This window comes from Eurosta solidaginis, chromosome 4 (genome assembly GCF_040869045.1).
Source record: "Eurosta solidaginis isolate ZX-2024a chromosome 4, ASM4086904v1, whole genome shotgun sequence".
NCBI lineage: Eukaryota > Metazoa > Arthropoda > Insecta > Diptera > Tephritidae > Eurosta > Eurosta solidaginis.
In genome coordinates, this window is record NC_090322.1 from 16,412,223 (window position 1) to 16,431,003 (window position 18,781).

The 18,781-nt window shown below is 35.8% G+C and overlaps 1 protein-coding gene across 5 annotated transcripts in view; it reads left to right on the forward strand.

Annotated features, from left to right (window-relative positions):
- Nucleotides 1–18,781, forward strand: part of pico — a 70,301-nt gene that overhangs the window by 8,050 nt on the left and 43,470 nt on the right. Inside the window, exons 1-2 of one of the 5 annotated variants that reach the window (XM_067780395.1) lie at nucleotides 11,232–11,345; nucleotides 11,793–12,029. The exons of 3 other annotated variants lie outside the window; for them this stretch is intronic. The gene's annotated coding sequence lies outside the window, so the exon portion shown is untranslated. Of the gene's footprint in view, nucleotides 1–11,223; nucleotides 12,030–18,781 lie in introns of those variants that run through there. One more of the 5 variants, XM_067780393.1, reaches the window with a different exon arrangement.

Genomic DNA, 18,781 nt, shown 5'->3' on the forward strand with positions numbered 1-18,781 from the left:
GCAAAGAGTCAGCGCATATACGCCTTGGCAACCACGTCACTGTTGGCAGCCCTAATTTCGAAATAGTAAAAGACTTCATTTGGTATCAACACTAGCAACAACATCAGCTCTGAAATACAGCGAAGAATCAATATTGCCAATAAATGCTACTTTGGACTAGGTAGTCAATTAAAAAGTAAAGTCCTCTGTTGGCAAACGAAAATTATACTCTACAAGTCACTTATCGTACCCGTTCTGCTATATGGGGCAGAAGCATGGACCATGATAACAGCAGATGAAGCGGCTCTGGGAGTGTTCGAGAGAAAAGTTCTTCGAAAGATTTATGTACCTCTACGCGTTGGCGAGTACCGAAGAAGATTTAACGATGAGCTGTACGAGCTATACGCAGACATCAACACAGTCCAGCGAATTAAAACGCAGGGGCTGCGCTGGCTAGGCCATGTTATGCGAATGAAAGATGACGCTCTGGCCAAGAAAGTATTCTATCGGAACCCGCCTATGGAAGCAGAGGTAGAGTGCGGCCCCCACTCCCTTGGAAAGACCAGGTGGAAAACGATTTAAACTCCCTTGGTGTGACCAATTGGCGCCGGTTGGTGGAGCGAAGGAGCGACTGGCGCGCCTTGTTGGACGGCCATAACCGTTTAAACGGTTAAGCGCAAATTAAGTAAGTAAGTATGCTGAGATTCTGTAAAAATGAAGATGTGAAGAAATGTAGACTTTGCTTAGTGGACTTGGAGCCCAACCTAGTCGTTACAAGGCCCTATTGCAGTCAAGAGTTTTAATTGTTGTCCTAATATATCTGTAACTCGAATAAGTGCCGGTATTCCTTTGCACAATTTGCTGGGTGGTCCACTTTTAATTCTGACTTCCAAATTTAAAAATTGTATCTAATTTGGGTTAGTTGCCGTTTACCTTCAAACGCCACTATATCGGTTGAAGGCACTTAAACCGTTAGAAATTCGTGTTTCTAACAAAGAAAAAAATCTACAATTTGGTTATAAATCTAAAACAATTGCTGTTGATAAATCATTTACATTTAAGTTCTTTTGTTTGTCCAACATATGGTTGACACTACACAAAACGTGACGTGAGATTATCCTGTTGTGCATTTGGCAGGATACTTGGGAGCGGCACACCTTCAAAATTAAACAGATACTCCACATGCCGCACATATAAAAAAAAATATTGGTTTCACCTCAGGGGGTTGAAATTGTTGACGTGAGCGTGACTCTTAGTTATTCTCTCTTTGAAATTTCTTTTTTGCTGTGAAAATGTGTTAAAATATGAGAACCATTTTCTTGACTAATGGCTAAGGCAAACATGCATTTAGTTGTCATGGTCAAACTATTAGTGGAGAATTTGTATGCATTTCTGTTTACTTATTATTTACATGTTTGTATGTCTGAGTATGAATAAACAATGAGTCAGTCAGTTGATGAAATGCGAGTAAATAAAGTTTTGATTTATTCTAGAGAAATTTCTTTTAACGTCATATAAAAACGTGTCATGGAATAAAGTTAAAAATTTGAAAGAATTGGTTTTGGTGAAGCCAAAAAGATAAAATTAAAGAAACGTTATCCCATATTTTTTTAGGAATTCTAGCGGGAACTGTCATATGCAGAGATCAGCTTTCAGATTTAATAAAACAATGCCTCAATGGTAGAGCAGCTAAGGTGGCATTATGTATGCCTCTTACCTATTTGAAGGAAAGTCTCACCGGAGTTGCAACATTTTTCTACTGTACTCGTAAGTTCAGGTTCGAGGAATGTGAACCTTAAGCAAACCTATCGCTTATAAGCAATTTTTTTCATTTTTAAACCAAGCGTCGCTTAAATATTTGATACGTTTATTATCCTTTCCCGCCGTTTTCCGAATCCAGTAATACCTTTTACGTCTATGAACTACGGATATTTAAAACTAAACTCATAGACATGGAAGTTTTATCTTTATTCCATCTCTAAAAGTTGGACATATCATTTTTTAGAGAATTGAACTTTTTATAGCCTGTGTACACTCCTTGCAAAATATCTACTTCCTCTTTTATAGAAAAAACTTTGGTCTTCTGTGACAAAACCAAGACAAATCTTCTGTTAGAGTATCCTTTGCCACTAGCTGATAATAGGCAATAGGCGCCTATTTCGAAGTTTTGAATATCAAAGAAATACCAAGAGAACCTTTCCTTACACATACATTTTAGTGATTTTATCTGACTGGGACCATAGTTTGAAATGTGTGTTCCCATAAGCAATTAAAGTATGTTTCTATGGTACTATTTTGCGATGATTTATAGTCGAATCAAACGAACTAGAATTAACTATGAACTGATACTCAATTTTTTGCTCTTTTTGCTTTCTTGCCACCTGCTTCGAAACTCTAATGACAAAGAATGTATTATATGTGAATATTTGCTGGTTTAACAGAACTTTTCGAGGGAGGATAAACTTTCTTTATATCTCAGACGAAGCTGGGATGCCAGTTTCGGGTACTTTCTTGAGTCTGAAACGCTTCAAATTCGTTCGGAGAGTATGCAATTCTTTGAAAAAATCATTCAAATAATCTGCTTCTCGATTTTTCTTCTGTTGGCTTCGCTCCCTTTCTTCGTATTTATATTTTCCCTCTGTATATACTTCTCTTTCTCTCTCCCATATTGTTATTTTTCCCATTTTTTCTCTCTACCTTATCTTGTTCCCTTTCTATCTGTTTTATCTTTACTTTACTCCTCACTATCCTTAATTTTTAATACTCCCTTTCTGTTCTCCTTCCTTTCTTTCCCCTTTTCCCATCGTTTATGTTATTATTTCCTTACAAAGCAAAGTCTCCTAAACTTTTTCGATGATGCAAAAAAAGAAAGAGTCGTGGGAAATGAGATCAGAGCAATATAGAATTTCCTGAAATCTATGTATACAAAAAATGTCTGTGCATTAGTCTCGTTAAAACTTAATTACGGCTTGACAAAATAGATAGTTTGTTTTTGCATCGTTCGTTATGATTAAAGGATGGCTTAAAAAAATGTTTTTGGAAGAGTAGGCGGTTGTTTTATCTTCGCAATTATTTGAAAGAAGTACCCAAAATTTATGATAGAGACTCTATATATGAGTAGGGATGTAATGGGAGTGTGAGTTGGAGTGAGATTAACGGAATAAGGGATGGACGAGAATAAGAAAGGAAATGGACGATATAGTAGATGAGAATGGTATAGAGGAAAAAGAGGGCAAGCGAGGCTCACTTTTTGAATGAACGCAGACCAGTTCTCAGGCATAACAAAGTCTTCCGGGTGCGCTAGTAGAAATATAAAAATGTATATATATATATGTAAATACATATAATGAAACATACATATATAAGTAGATATTATAACGTGCTCTATCCCCCATATTTGATCGGTTGCTGTAGAATTCACCTAAAACCCTTCTCTTATACTTCCCTAGAAAGACCTTAAATTCGTTAAGTAATTTTTAAATTACAAAAAATGAAAACAGTTTTAATATACATACATATACAGTATATGCAAGATTAAATAAATATTTTTTTAACCAGATTCTTTGTTTATTAAAACAATTGCTCATTTGAAACTATTTTCTATAACTGCCAATCACGCACATTAAATATCTTTTTTTTTTTATCTTGTGTAAAGTACGTGCGAGTACTTTTATTTCGCTTATTTTCACCTAAATGTGGCTACCTTTTGTTTTCATTTGCTTGTATGAAAAGTTTTTCAATTTTCTTGTTGGATTCCCTATTTGCAGTATGTCAGTATGTATATATATATCACATATGTGTATGTACATACATAGATGCATTTCCTTCCTTTCCTAATTCTGCTGACATTAATTTAACACACACACAAACGTTATTTGCAGTTGCTGCTAACGTCATATGGCTGTCATTGCTACTACTTTATTTGTTGTTATTAAATTTTTTTGTTGCACTATTGAAAGGCCGGCTTAGATGGATAGATAAATCGTTAGGCAATTCATTGAATATGCAACATTGGTTTCTGCCGTCATATCAAAGTAAATAAATATGCACATACACACACACACACCCGAAGGTACAAAAAAACACTCAAATCAAAGAAGAAATTGGGAAAAAATTATATTGGTTTTAAGCAATGAGGTATATGGGACGTATACCTATCCGTTGATCCATCTGTTATCTTCGGATATATTTATATATGTGTGTAGGTTTGTAAATATTCACATATGCATATGCATGTGTGTATGTGTGTGAGCAGAAAAGGTTCACAATGGGTGCATTCAGTGTTGCCATTTTGGTGCTTTTGGAACCAGATCTAGCCCTTTTTTTGAGTTTAGCTCCAAAAATTCCGGTTTAGCTCCTAACTCTTTTTTTGGCCCTTTTTAAAATGTTTGCCCCTTTTTGGCTCCAAATCTATTTCGGCAATACGTATTGGGAAATTTGTAATGTGTTTTATGTGTGTCGAAGTTTTATTTTATTTGTTTCGTTATGTATGATGTTGCAACTCGGTACTCAACTGATAACAACAGCTTTAATCGATAAACTGTGTAATGAGGTTGTACATTTGCTTTTCCAGCTTGTGCAACAGCATAGTGTCACCTTCTAAGAGTTTCAACCCTTTAACTTCAGATTATAATAAATTTTTGTCTCCCGTACCTTATTTTCATTATACCTTTGAAAAATATATTCGAATTAAAAAAGAAGATAAATGTGTAGACGAATTTACTGAAAGAAAGATACGAAATATATGTCGCCACTTCTTAATTAAATTAATAGAGCAATTAAGGCAACGCTTGCCGCGAAATATAAAAACGCTTAGCAAAATAGATTTCTTTTTGGATGAAAACACACTGAGAATTGTAAAACCTCAATGGTTTTCATGTATAGCCACTGATGAAATAACGAGATTACAAATGCAGTGGAAGAATATCTATCTCCAAAATTTGAAAAATGTGACTTCAACTTTAAGTTTTGGTTTGAGGTTAAAGAGTGTATGAATGCGTTAAATGAAAACCCTTTCCAAGAGCTTGTCGATTTGGTGCTTACATTTCTTTTGCTGAAATTGAAAGAACGTTTTCAAACATGAGTTTAATTAAAAGCAAACACAGAAACAAAATGTATTTAGTTATGTTGAATTCGCTTCTGACAATACGAAGTGGTCTTAAACGGCTGAATAAATGCTGTCATGACTTTGAAATAAACAACGATCTCTTAAAATTAATGAACACAAAAAACGAAATCATAGATTTTGAAGTCTAAGGCCCTTCAAACATATCTCCTCCCAACATAAACAAACTTGAATACCGAATACGTGTATTTTAATGGTGATTCGACCACCCGTACGACGTTAAAAATTTAATAAAAAAATGGAAAAAATTTAAATTAATTTTCATCGGCCAACATTTTGGCAATTCGTATTTTTGTACTCATTGTAGTAGTGTGAAAAATACTTCTTACTTTTTAATGATACCTTACCGCCAAATGGCAAAACAAAAGTTAAAAAATAAAACGTATTTTTGTTGTTAAAAAATATAAAATGAACTATAAAAACAGTATTATTTATGTACGTCTATTGTACTTTTTTTTTTTGTAAGTTTACTGTACCTTTTTTATAACGCTTTTTAAGTTTGATTTGAAATAAATGTTAAAACTTACATTGAAAAATATCAGGCATGCTTAACGAACGAAACGATATCATTTCGTTACGATAATCAACGCTAATAAACGGAACGAAGTCACTTCGTTTCGTTTATTAACGTTAAGATCGTAAAATTAACGTTAATTTGACGTTCTTAACGTTAATAAACGAAACGAAGTGACTTCGTTTCGTTTATTAGCGTTGATTATCGTAACGAAATGATATCGTTTCGTTCGTTAAGCATGCCTGAAAAATATACATGTACTTTTAGCTCTTTTTGCAACGGGTTTTGGATTTTCTTGAAGACATTTAGCTCTTTCTAGTCTTTTTTTTCTAGATTCTAGCCCCAAAGAAATTTTTTGCTGGCAACACTGGGCGCATTGCTTGTTCATTTGTTTTGTTGGTTAGCCAGCGGAGAGCGCAGCAATGTCGATGGATTTCGTTGTTTATTTTAAGAAACGTGGGCGCTGCCATATGTTTTGAGGGCAAATGACCGGTGAGTTGCACTAGGTATTTTTTGGAAATTGTATGGGCTTTCTAAACGATGAAATGGTTTTGTACACCAAATTTTATAATTTGTTCAGAATTTTCTTCGAAAATTGTTTCTATGGACACTCCGGAATGGTTTGTTTTGACTACATCGAAGCTTCTAGGTAGCCTCATATTGAAAATATCTTCACCAAATACCTAGATAACATGAAGTGAAATCATACGGTTGAAGTAAGGCGTAATATCCGCAAATTAGGCAATGAGTCGCTTTTCATATCTACATATATCATCCTAAATTCAAAATTTGATTCAGGAACAGGAAACATACCTCCACATTTAGTTATTAAAAATGTCTTGCCTAATTTTAGGGATATCACGTATGCTTATTTAACATGCCTGTTTTTGTTGTTGTTGTTGTAGCGATTCGTTACTCCCCGAAGGCTTTGGGGAGTGTTATCGATGTGATGGTCCTTTGTCGGATACAGATCCGATACGCTCCGGTAACACAGCACCATTAAGGTGCTGGCCCGACCATCTCGGGAACGATTTATATGGCCACATTAAACCTTCAGGCCATCCCTCCCTCCCCACCCCCAAGTTCCATGAGGAGCTTGGGGTCGCCAGAGCCTCGTCTGTTAGTGAAACGGGATTCGCCGCTCGAAGGTAAGGTTGACAATTGGGTTGGAGAAGCTATATATTGCGCTACACAACCCCTTGAATCCCATTTAACATGCCTCTCATCACCCAGTTGCAACTTATGCCGTAAACAGACTTTAAGCGTACGATTGATGTACATGATTGATTAACGTTGCCAAACATATTTTGTTAAAGTTTTAAATGAAAAGTTGGCACAAATCAGAAAAATTAACTAACATTTTCCAATCAAAAATTTAGAGTCAATATGAGAAGGAATACTTGTACAATTTTACATAAGTGCAAAATAATTAATCAGTCGATTTGGAGCTGAATTAACTAAAATACGCCCTAAATATGCATTCATTATAAAAAAACCAGGCATGCTTAACGAACGAAACGATATCATTTCGTTACGATAATTTGACGTTCTTAACGTTAATAAACGAAACGAAATGACTTCGTTTCGTTTATTAACGTTGATTATCGTAACGAAATGATATCGTTTCGTTCGTTAAGCATGCCTGAAAAAAACTAACAATAAATTGCAACGTAAGTACTACAATGGCTCTCAAAATTCTTTTTCTATTCACCACTTTTTGACAGCTTAATATACTTTATGTTTTTTCTCAACATATTCTCTCTATATATGTATGTATATACGTCGATAAATAATCTGCTATCGCGCACTTTTAACCACGCCATCTGTTTACATTCACCATATGCATAGCATTGTTGCTATCAGCAAATCTCGTCACAATTCACCAAATCATCGACGCCGTCGCACTATGGCGCCTTTTGAGTTTTTTCTTTGCAAAAATCATAACTTTTGAACCAATGAAGATATTTTAAAGATTTATACTCCTGAAAGCTAATTATTTAGACTTTGGACAGTTTAAAATACAGGTTGCCAGAGTGACAGGGTGCTGAAGGACAAACTTTGAAATTTTTTTTATGAGGATGTATTCGAACATGAAATCAGATAAACTTATGATTTGTATGAAGGAGTGTGGCTCTACCTACTTATGATTAAAAGTTTTGTCTTAGTAGCAAGGTTGTCAATCTCCACCAAACGTGATGGACGCATTACTTCTTTTAAGATGTTATATTGTTATAAAAGTGAAATGTGTTCGCTAGGGAATAAGTATATAAACATTGCTTGAAAATTCATTGAATAAATTTACTTCATTAATTTGAAAAATTCAAAAACCAAATATTTTATTAATACTTAACTAAGAAAATTTATTAAAAGTTGTTCAATATTATTGTATTTGAGCCAAATATGAACAACTAATAAATTTTTGACCACTGCCCACTTATGATAAACAGTCTTATCTTAATAACCGCTTTACCAATTTTATTGATTTCTGTAAAAAGTTATTACTCTTCTGATAGCGAAAGCCTAAGCTTTAAAATAAATATACATAAAGGGTGCTTCAAAACTCATCTTAAAATTCTATAAATTTTAAAAAGATGTAAAAACGAAAATTATATGATTATGATTATAATAACTGTTTAATTTATAATAAATAATAGACTTGTATTTATTGATTTCCTTTTTCAATAAAATAACAAAACTAAGTACTAAATCATTTTTTTATTGTGATAGAAAAAGGTGGATCATTTATTTAATCTTAACGTAGTCTTCGTCACTTGAAAATATATCTAACAAGGAAACCATTTCTGAGCTATAGGTGTCTGTAAGATCTTTTTGTGATCTTACATGTCTCATGGATGATATCACTGGATCAGAAGAGATGGCCAACATGTTGAAAAGGTCCTCGTTTTGCCTAACTCGTGAGATTTTGCAAGCGTTAGTACTTCTATATCTTTTGTAGTCCTTGTTTTTAGATTCTTGAGCTTCTTCGGACAATTCTCCTAATGGTAAACACTGGAATTCTATTAAATCTTTTCCATAGGCCAAAATTTAATGTACCGTTGGTGTGAGCTTTTTCTCCGGATACTTTTGAAGCAGCAGCTCTGCAGTTTTCGATACATATTCTCCAAATTTAGGCCCATTATCTTTTTCATGCCAATTTAAAATATTTAAAATTACTCTCAATCGTTTGACAATATCTCTATAGACTCCAGTAATACGAGCAGTTATTTCATCGTGTTCAAAAAATCTTCTTGAGGAGTTTCCATCATTTGTGTTGCCATATCCATATTTTGGGCAATCAACTCTCTTTACAGAATGCATCTTGAATTATTTTTTTTCTAATGATTTGTTTTTCCTTAGATGTTGCATTGTCGTCGAAAACTTCTCCTTGTTGTGGTAGTGTATAAGCCACTTTCAAAACGAATTCCATGCACCTTATCCTAGCATGCAAAGGAGATATTCCATACTCATAATTTAGCTCGTCAATAATTGAATCATCAAGATTTTCAAAGTCTTTTCGACTATTCTTACAGATTGGACATTTCAATGTAGATGCTGTGTTTGTTAGTAAGTTTAAAACTTTTCCATCGACCATTGTTAGAAGAAAATCATGCTTTATGGTAATAACATTCCCGTCTTCGATTTCAATTATTGTTGGTTCTAATTTTGCGATTTGATTTTTTATATCACTCATTGTAGCTTTTATGAGTTCCAAAGACCCCTTCTCATATTTAAATAATATCGGCCGGCACAATTTAACTGATGACGGCCGTGGATTTTTCCAATATTCTGAAGCTTCATCTTTTAAACGGAGGGAAGCAATAGAAGCCATAAACATATTACCATCTGTAATTGTTCCATCGTCTACACTTATTCTTTGTTTATATGCGCTTTGTCCTGATGATCCATCACAGCCCCATTTATTTATCAATGTTAGCCATTTTGGCAGTGATTTCAACTTTTCTTCAGAAAAACTTTTCAAGAGTCGCATAGACGTATGATCCATTAAGATTTGGAGCTCAACTTCAGCTGGTACTTCGGTTATTTTGACTGCTTCTTTCTTGGCTTGAGTGATTTGTTTGTATTCAGGGAAAAGGTCGGCATTATGTTGCAATAATGACTCACGCAATATATTATATTTATCCTTCGATAACCCGACATCTATAAACAGCGCCAAAGACTCTTCAGGAGTGTATCTCCTACGTAGCGCATTTGGGGGTGTGGGAATGCTGTTTTTGATCCTTCCCAGTCGCACTGGACTTGCTAGCGCAACTGCTCCTATGATATGAGACTTGGTGTTTTCTTCGTCCTTTTTATATTTAATATCTAATGCTTCTGAAAGATGAGTCGTGGCGATAGTTCTTGTATAATCTGACAGCTTCCTTTTCCTTGTGTAGGTCGAACATTCTTCTATAGGTTTTGTTGGTCTTCCTCTAGTTCGATTGGTTGATGTGCTAGGCATTTATTCGTCCAAAAAACTTTTACCAGCTAGCCAGCTTTCATGCTTACTTATAAACTTTGAAGTAGAACGACCGACTGCTTGCCATTTTCTTTGCATTGGAATGTAGAGGAAGCCAATTTTTTCTTTCAAGTCTTCGTATTCTTTATTGCCTGCTTCATTTGGTAATTCTGTCATAATAGCATCAACGAACACCGCTTTTGTCTTTGAAGCTTTGAACACCTCAAATAGCTTGGAGTTTTCTAAAGACATATTAAAATTTGCCATCGAGTATATCTTAATAAACAGAACACTTTATTCTATAGACTCCAAAAACCGACTGATTTTGGGCGTTGTATTAACCATTGCTTTATATACTCAAATTATGGAAATGATTTCCAGGTATATTATGTAGCTTGTAACCGAAAAATTTGGTTTTATTAACAAATTCCAACAACAAAAGTGACCGTACTAAATTCGCCTCCTTCTTACCTATACCTGCTCAGGCGCGTATTTATACCCAAGGTTGCTTCACTTTATTTGATGTAAAAAGTGAAATCGCAGCTGAACGAAGGTAGACCTTATGAATTCAGGTAAATCAATATTTAGCAAATACCTACTGTAAATTTCACGGAGACCTTTTTTGTCCTTTTTTATTTTCCATCAAAGTTCGAGAAAGGTTCTAAAAATAGGCTTTTCGAAAAATAGGTAGATCTGACAACCTTTATAAAAAAAAAACAAATTTTATATTTTGCTTCAACCCTTAGAATGAAATATCCTTTCGTTATAATACAAGAAAGCAGCAGCGGGCCGTTTTGTTTAGAGACAAAACAATTTTTAATACAACAAAAAGAACGAAAAACAAATATTTCTAAGTGTTAAAAATTAATCAACTTTGAGCGGCTCTCCTCCTAAAATATCGTTGGCTGTTTAATAAGAGTTATATATTCGCAATCCCTGGAAAATTCTCTATTAAATACATGTATTGGGTTTATCGAACGCTTTCATGAAATTTTTGATTTTTGCCAGGCTTTTCGGGCAGAGGCGCCACAGTGCGTCGTTGATGTTCTCTGTGCTAAGTTATATATAATTATCTACTCTCTTTGGTTTTGGGGAGTATTTCTGTTGGCTAGCGGAGCTAACTCCGCTTAGTACACGAACCAACATAAATAAATGTCAAACAACCGAGCGAGTGAGCGGACATAGACGCGACAAGAATACAAAGTGAGCGCATATTCAACAATGATCAACTATATACATAGCTACATATGTATATAGAAAAAAGCAAAGAAGTAATAAGCGACTATAGTGAATTTATTTTATGCATTTATTATCTATAAAATTTCCTCATATCGCCTTTAGCTGCACTTTAATTGTGTATAAAAGTGCTGCGGTTGAAGAAATTCAGTCAAATAAAGTATAGGGGGGAAAATATTTATTTCGTTATGGCGAACGAACAAAGAAATACAATAAATTTGGCTTGAACAATAAAAAAGAAAAATTGAGCAGCAAAAGCGAAGTTTTATGAAGTTGCTTTTAACGCAAGTGCGACGCATGTGTTTAAAAATCAAAAGATATTTAAGCGAGAATACATAAAATAAATCATAAAAGCAATAATAAAAAGTGCCTTAAACAATTTATTTCTTTAAATGTGCGCATTTATGATGATTAATAATTTATTTACAATTAGAAAGTGTTTTTAAATTAAGTGCAAATTTTTTTTGGCTAAATAACGTTAGATAGAGCAGTTGGTGCCTAGAATAGACGAAAAAATAGAATAGAAAGGAAGTAAAAATAGGCGTATAAAAGCAGTTAACAACAACAGCTGTTAGGGTAAAAATCAATGCAACTAACAGCAACAACAATAGCAGTTAAAAATAAAAAAGAAAAAAGCTCCTGCAAGTGACAGCAGCAAACCAGCTATAGCAAAAACAACAACAGGCACCGATCAACGATGCTGACTCGTTTGAATAACTGTAAGTACGCAGACGAATGCCGGTTCTTATTAAATACATTTACAAATGTTTGACGTACTTTTACTTAAAATAGCAAAATAAGATTTTTTATTGCTTTTAATTATGTATATTTTTTAACTTTATTTGATACTTTATTTTTACATTCCGTGGCCATTAAATATTTTCCCTTATTTATTTTTTCGTAAATATTTTCCCTTGTTTATCTTCTGTTTTGTAGTACATATGTACATTAGACTGGGTCGATTTATTAACCGATATCGCGCCATCGATTTTTCGATAGGATTTGGGCTCAGGAAAAAAAATTTCACACGAATACCCAAAAAAATAATTTTCGAGCCTACTTTAATTTTTTTTTTTACTTTTTTCCACTTTAATTTTTAAGGGGTTTTTCATGACCTACTAAAAAAATTTTCATTTGATTGTAAAATTTTCATGTACATATACCCTGTCGGACCCAAAAATGTCCGCTAAAAACGTTGTCGATAACAGTTTTTTGAAAATCTTTTTGAAATTTTTTTTAATATGTAGGTCATGAAAAAAACCTTAAAAATCAAAGTCGAAAAAAAGTAAAAAAAAGAAATTTCGCAGGCTCGAACTTAACTTTCGTCCATACAAATCGACCCACCCTATGTACATTGTACATACTTAAGTACTTCAGTGACATTCAAAGGCGTGAATAATTAAAAAATAAGTAAATTAAAAATGTAATAGGCACAGCAATAAAAATAAAATAGCACAGCCTGGGCGCAACGCATACTTATTTATTTCGCTTGACTTTTGTGGCCAGGGTTTGTGGCGCACAGTGGGCTGGAATCAGCATAAAGTTTCCGTAAAACGATTCTCGTGAAAGGACAATGTTATGCGCGGTCGCTGTCGGTAATTCCGATATTAATGTCTGCGAAGATTTAAAAATAAATCTGCAATGTTTCTAGTGTTGGCCTTGGTGTGATTAAAGTGCCTTACTCAGGCCCTGGTCTATACCGAAAGTTCCAGATCACTGCAGTGTCTTTCATGCAAAAATTGTAGACATAAAAAAAAGCAACAGAAATCCGGAGAGTGTACCTAAAATCCAGATCCGTAATAAAATCCTCAAATCTCTTGCCAGCAGCACTTGGCGTAAGTACAAAGAAACGCCCATTACCACTTACAAAGCAATTGGCCGGCCGATTACATGCTACACATCCCCGATCTGGTCGGTAAGCCTACAGGTTACTCACTGGAAGAAAGTGCAGGCCTGCGAAAACCTCAGAACCGCTACGGACTGTCTTCTTATGTGCCAAGAACACTACCTACACAATGAGGCCAGAGTACTCCCCATTAGGGAGAGATATGAAATGCTGAACAAACAGTTTCTGCTGAATACCCAGAAACCTGGGCATCCCAGCAGGCATCTGATTCATTAGCCAACACCTCCCAGGGGATTAAGAGGTCATATTCGAAAGCATTATAAGGAAATACGGCACCTGAGAACACAGCCGTATGAAGCAAAAAAGCACAAGCAGGTCCTCAGTGATATCCACAAACAGGCATCGGACCTCTATGCCAGAAATTGCCCGGTGAATCCAGTTCTTAACGAAAAATATATAGATCTCGCAGAAGAGGAACACACTATCCCTAGGGAAACGCGCGTCACTCTAGCTCATATTCGATATGTGTACTGTAACAGGTTAAACTCTTACCTATCCACAATCAAGCCCGACATACAAAATGTATGTCCTGCTTGCAATGTGTCCCTACATGAAACCAACATTCTCTTCAATTGCAATGTGGAACCCACGCATCTAACACACCTCTCACTATGGTCCACCCCTGTTTATTGATGACAATTGATCGGTTGCGCCTATTGGATGGGGCGAAGCACTGCTAAAAGAATAACAACACCAAGGAAGCGTGGTTAAACTGCCGTCGCAACAATACCTATATTGATAGGCGGCGATTAAAGCAATAATCCCACACAGCACTTCATCAAGAAGTACCCTGGAATGCAAAGAAGCATTGAAAAGACTTTGCTCATGTATCTACTGGGTGCACGGTCATAAAGGAAAAAAGGTGACGAAAAGGCCGATGAGTTGGCAAAGGATGGTGCAGCACTCGATGAATCGACGGCAGATGTCCAAATATGTTGGGGAGAAATCAAACGTAGACAGGAGTTGCATATGATCATTGATCTGAAAAGGCGAAAAATTGAGGACTTAATGCGTATTATGGGCATACTAACTGGACACTGAATTCTGGTGTCACATGCTTATAAGAAAGTCCTCATCAGTAACAGCAGTTAGGAAATGCGAGCTGGAGGAAGAAACTGTTGAGCACATTCTGTGTTCGTGCCCTGGGGTCGAGACGGAAAAGATTTCTAGTATTTGTCAAGAGGACGGAGTTATTTTATAACATGAGTCCTGGTACCCTAATTGGGTTATTTCCGTTTGGTCGTCAAACAAATTCTAGTAACACATTCATTCTATGTGAGTTCTTTATTGATCTGCTAGTTCAATCTAACCTAACCTAGGCCCTGGCTAGATATGCAAGGTATTAAAAATCCTGCCTAGGGCTGTTTATGGGCAATGTATCTACCATCTGTTAATGGCATAGCTAGATTTTTCTTTACTGTACCTCGACAAAAAAATTATATTTTTGCCTTTTTTGTATAGATTATTTTATATGCTGCCAGCATAGAAAACTTATACTAGATGTATCTAATAGACTTTTCTAAACAAAGTCTAATGTCTGCGACTTTACCTAACGAATGAGGGATATTTTGCATGAGTTGATTTTTTGACGTTCAACCAAAATTATAAGGTAATAGATATAAGTAAGGCAAACCGACACGTATAAAAACGACTTTGGTAGGGACATGACACCGAATGCAAAGTATCGATACGGTACACATATCAAGTATCGGGTACCCGATAGTATCGAATGAAAAAGACTCGGTACTCAAAATATCGATGCTGGCTTGACAAGTATGCCGATCAGAAATGCACCTTGAATGAGATCTTAATAGATCATTGCATGTGTAAAATAGAGGTTGCAATAAGGCCTGATTTACAAAGACTGATCTACCAAGCGCTTAAATTTTGTGAGAGGATGATGATGAGATGTCAAACCGAAGCACTGGGCTGACAGATGAGTTTAATGAATCGCCGATTGTGTATCTTGCTACACAAAGCTTGTGGAATATAAAGCCTGATATTCTTAACTTATCGCGTTTTCAATGCTTCAAATCGATTAAAAATTAACTGAAATTAGAGAGAATCAAACATACAGAGCAATCTATTTAGTGGATTGGCTCTTTCCTTGCCAACTTCTTAACAAAAATCCGATACTATACTGTGGTCGAAATATTCGATGTTGAAAAGCATCGCAATAAGAGTGTCGAGTATAAAATATCGGTATCGAATGTCAAAACTATCAACTATGGCAAAGTATTGCATCTAAACTCGTGTCCCTGGCTTTAATAACCAAAGCAAAAAGCAATAATGAACTTAAAGTAAGGTATATTTCTGACAGATTAGTTCTTTGTCGTAGCTTAGCCAGTAAAGCATTCGACTGACGTGGGATCCCCAGCCGCTTAAGGAGCTTGGGAAAATACCGTGGTAGGCATGCCTGTCACAAGAGCCGCCGTATACCCATAGACCCGAAGGTTCGAACATATCGGGCTTATATCAGGCAAAGGACTGCTTAGTTCGCAACACTCCGCCAAATCTTCGGACAGTGTTTATGAGCCCATTTTTATACTCAGTTGAGCAGAGCTCACAGAGTATATTAACTTTGATTGGATAACGGTTGGTTGTACAGATATAAAGGAATCGAGATAGATATAGACTTCCATAAATCAAAATCATCAGTATCGAAAAAAATTTGATTGAGCCATGTCCGTCCGTCCGTCCGTCCGTCTGTCCGTTAACACGATAACTTGAGTAAATTATGAGGTATCTTGATGAAATTTGGTATGTAGGTTCCTGGACACTCATCTCAGATCGCTATTTAAAATGAACGATATCGGACTATAACCACGCCCACTTTTTCGATATCGAAAATTTCGAAAAACAGAAAAATTGCGATAATTCATTGCCAAAGAATGACAAATCGATGAAACTTGGTATGTAGGTTGACCTTATAACGCAGAATAGAAAATTAGTAAGATTTTGGACAATGGGCGTGGCACCACCCACTTTTAAAAGAAGGTAATTTAAAAGTTTTGCAAGCTGTAATTTGGCAGTCGTTAAAGATATCATGATGAAATTTGGCAGAAAGGTTACTACTATTACTATATATGTGCTAAATAAAAATTAGCAAAATCGAATGAAGAACACGCCCATTTTTTAAAAAAAAATTTTTAAAACTCAAATTTTAACAAAAAATTTAATATCTTTACTCTATATATCTAAATTATGTCAACATTCAACTCCAGTAATGATATGGTGCAACAAAATACAAAAATAAAAGAAAATTTCAAAATGGGCGTGGCTCCGCCCTTTTTTATTTAATTTGTCTAGAATACTTTTAATGCCATAAGTCGAACAAAAATTGACCAATCCTTCTTAAATTTGGTAGGGGTATAGATTCTATGACGGTAACTGTTTTCTGTGAAAATGGGCGAAATAGGTTGAAGCCACGCCCAGTTTTTATACATAGTCCACCGTCTGTCCTTCCGCTCGGCCGTAAACACGATAACTTGAGCAAAAATGAACATATCTTTACTAAACTTAGTTCACGTACTTATCTGAACTCACTTTATCTTGGTATAAAAAATGGCCGAAATCCGACTATAACCACGCCCACTTTTTCGATATCGAAAATTACGAAAAATGAAAAAAATGCCATAATTCTATACCAAATACGAAAAAAGGGATGAAACATGATAATTTGATTGGTTTATTGACGCAAAATATAACTTTAGAAAAAACTTTGTAAAATGGGTGTTACACCTACCATATTAAGTAGAAGAAAATGAAAAAGTTCTACAGCGCGAAATCAACAGCCCTTGGAATCTTGGCAGGAATACTGTTCGTGGTATTACATATATAAATAAATTAGCAGTACCCGACAGATGATTTTCTGGATCACCCTGGTACACATTTTGGTCGATATCGCGAAGACGCCTTCACATATACATCTTACGGCCACTCGCTTTTAAAACCCTCATTAATACCTTTAATTTGATACCCATATCGTACAAACACATTCAGGGGTCACCCCTGGCCCACCTTAATGGCGATATCTCGAAAAGGCGTCCACCTATAGACCTAAGGCCCACTCCCTCTTAAAATGCTCAGTAACACCTTTCGATTGATACCCATATCGTACAAATATTCTAGAGTCACCCTTGGTCCACCTTTATGGCGATATCTCGAAAAGGCGTCCACCTATACACCGAAGGCCCACCCGCTTTTAAAATAATCATTAACACCTTTCATTTGATTCCCATATCGTACAAACGCATTCTAGAGTCACCCCTGGTCCACCTTTATGGCGATATCTCGAAACGGCGTCCACCTATGGAACCACGGATCACTCCCTTTTAAAATACTTAGGAACACCTTTCATTTGATGCCCATATCGTATAAACATATTCTAAAGTCACCCCTGGCCCACCTTTATGGCGATATCTCGAAAAGGCGTCCACCTATAGGACTAAGGATCACTCCCTTTTAAAATACTCATTAACACCTTTCATTTGATACCCATATTGTACAAACCCATTCTAGAGTCACCCCTGGCCCACCTTAATGGCGATATCTCGAAAAGGCGTCCACCTATAGACATAAGGCCCACTCCCTCTTAAAATTCTCAGTAACACCTTTCATTTGATACCCATATCGTACAAACACATTTATGGCGAATCTCGAAAACGCCTTCATATATACAACTAAGGCACGCTCCCTTTTAAAATACTCATTAACACCTTTCATTTGATACCTATATCGTACAAACAAATTTTAGAGTCAGCCCTGGTCCACCTTTATGGCGATATCCCTAAACGGCGTCCATCCATAGAACTATGGCCTACTATCTCTTAAAATACTCTTTAATACCTTCCATCTGATACACATGTCATACAACCACATTCCAGGGTTACCCTAGGTTCATTTTTCTACATGGTGATTTTCCCTTATTTTGTCTCCATAGCTCTCAACTGAGTATGTAATGTTCGGTTACACCCGCACTTGGCCTTCCTTACTTGTTTAATTGAACGTTTAAAGGAAGACCTACTGATACCCATTGTAGAAAGCATTAACCAACTGGCCGGGTGTCTGTACCAACAAAGTACGGACAAGCTTACTGTTCCAGCAAAGAGGTCAAAATACATAGCTTGAATTTGTTTACCATTTTCTGAAGTTTCCAAACCACTGTACATCTGGTCTGTTGACTAGCTGACTAACTGTCGCATTTTGCCTGCCTTATTTTCTAGCTAGAGTTAAGTTAATCTGCCGACACGCAGCGCTGCGCCGTGTCTGTTCATTACCCCAAAAGCGCCGACATACATAAATTAAAATAAAACAAAAAAACAACAAAAAAGAAGAAAATAGCGCATTCACTTATACCAGCATAACACTAACTATAGTTGTGGTTGGGTGTGCGCGCTGTTGGTAGCCTTGCAATATGCTTCAATTTTTTTGTTATTTTGTTTGCGATTGTCACTGTTCATCTTGTGCTGTAGCTCACAGTGAGGCGTGCAGAGGGTGGTTGTTTGTTCTCAATGCGCTGTTGCCAGGGATGCCAATAGGCTGTTGTTTGTGGATAAATATGCA